Source organism: Rattus norvegicus, chromosome 10 (assembly GCF_021556685.1).
Source record: "Rattus norvegicus strain SHRSP/BbbUtx chromosome 10, alternate assembly SHRSP_T2T, whole genome shotgun sequence".
NCBI lineage: Eukaryota > Metazoa > Chordata > Mammalia > Rodentia > Muridae > Rattus > Rattus norvegicus.
This window is the reverse complement of record NC_141543.1, coordinates 24,711,239-24,713,510: the sequence shown is the minus strand read 5'-3', so window position 1 is coordinate 24,713,510 and position 2,272 is coordinate 24,711,239.

Below are 2,272 nucleotides of genomic sequence, written 5' to 3'. Positions count from 1 at the left end.
TTATGGGTGGTACCATCTCTGGAGTGATGGTCCTGGGTTCTACAAGAAGGCAAGGTGATAGAGCTGTCTCCTGAGAGACTCTGCCAGAGCCTGGCAAATACAGAGGCAGGTGCTTGCAGTCAACCATTGAACTGAGAATGGGGTCCCCAATGGAGGCGTTAGAGAGGACTGAAGGAGCTGAAGGGGTTGGCAACCCATAGGAAGAACAACAATATTAACCAACCAGAGCTCCCAGGGACTAAACCATTATCCCAAGACTACACAGGGATGGACCTATGGCTCCAGCCACATATGTAGCAGAGGATGGTCTTGTCTGATATCAATTGGAGAAGAGACCCTTGGTCCTGTCAAGATCTGATGCCCCAGTGTAGGGAAATGCCAGGGCAGGGAGATGAGAGGGAGTAGGCGGGAGGATAGGGGAGTACCCTTATGGACGTAGGGGGAGATAGCGGGTTTCTGGAGGGGAAACCGGGAAAAGGGATAACATTTGAAATGTAAATAAAAAATATCCAAGAAAAGAAAAAATGTTTTAAAAAAAGAAAGAGAAGAAAAGAAAGCAGGTTGAGCAAACCGTGGGGAGCAAGCCAGTAAGCAGCATGCCTCCATGGCTTCAGCATCAGCTCCTGCCTCCAGGTTCCTGCCCTGTTTGAGATTCTTCCATGGTGGATTACAGTGATGGGCATCGATGTCAAATAAACCCTTTCCTTCTCAACACGCTTTGGGTCGCTGTGTTTCATCCCAGCCATAGAGTCACTAAGACAGAGGTCAAACGGCTGCAGACCGGACCCTCGGAAAGTGAGAGCCAAAACAGATCCTTTTTTCATTTAAATTATTTCTGCCAAGTATTTGGTCCCAGAGATGAGAAAAGTAAGGAACACAGAAGACCCATCTTCCTTTTAAAGCTGGGAGGAGATGCTCTCGACCCCGACGAACGACCTTGACAGAGCTGCTTGGTAGCCTTTAGTCTGTTTCCTCTCTTGCAACAGTAAGAGCCCTGGGCTTAAGAGCTCCAGGTATCAAGTATCAAGTAGTGCTGTGGGCAGGAAGCACGGGCTCCAGAGGCAGGTGACTGGGAGCCCGAGCTCTCTGTTCAACCAGTGGCTTGGCAGCGGTGAGCACATCTGTAAGTCTCGGCTTTGCCGTCTGCCAGTGGGGGTGACGATGTGTACCAAGCCGGGACAGTGCCTTTCAATTAAAAAGTCCTGGCACTCTGGGTGCAGACTGGAGGTGCCACGCATGCTTATTCGGGACCTTCAAGGCAACTCAGTGAGCAAGCAGGCAGCTCTGAGACAGGAGGCAAGCGTTTGAAACCACCCAGAGCTGCCATTTTCTACCCAGGGACTTCGCACAAGTTGCTTGACCTCTCTAAGACTGTTTCTCTCGTGTAAAATGTTGTGGTTTTGCCAGAACTGAGTGAAATCATATATGTATTACATATGTGGAGCACCGTCCTACGGTTAGAATACTCTGCAGCTGCGTATAACATTCAGAGGGCATCTCAGAATGGTCTCGGATTTCTCTCCTATAGTCCAGTGGTTACTGGGGTTTTAGTGACTACAGTATTGCCATGGTTTTCATCCAGACACGATGGTACTCCTAAGTCACAAGTCTAATTTTGCCTTACCCTGGATCATAAGCATCCAAGATAGAAGAAGAGAAGATTGCTGTCTGCTTCAGATACCTAATCACCAAGAATTGCTGACCCCAGGCCTCAGGACCTAAATATATTGCCCAACCTTCATTAAAGCCCCCATAGGACCCAATAGCAAGGACAAGAAACTCGAATGGCTGGGGTGGGGGCTGCTAATTTAAATGAATAGCTTTGGCAAAGTGGGCCCTCCCCTAGGGTCTGAGGGAGATAATGGCAGCCAATGTTTGGAGGTTGGAGCCTGGCTGGTTGTGTGTTGCCCCTAGGGCCAAGCATTGCTATAGCAACAAATGACTTAGCAACAGCTTCGAACAGACTGCTTCTTTGAAAGAGTTTACATAACAGAGATTATGGTTGTGTTCTCTCCTGAAGGGAAAACAGGACTTTTCTTGTCCTCTTAAACTTTAAGGACATTTGAAGGACCAATCCCTTCTCAAAGGCTGTGCAATAAGGGAGTGGGGAGGCCAGAAGGCTGTGCATACAATCCCAGCAGTTTCTTTAGAGAGGGAAGGTGAAAGTTATGTTTCTTTGGGGGCACACGTAATGATCGGGGACTTTTTTCGCTTTTTTTTTTAAATTAAAGCAATATTTTTATTCCATTTCTGAATATCAGCATATTTTATT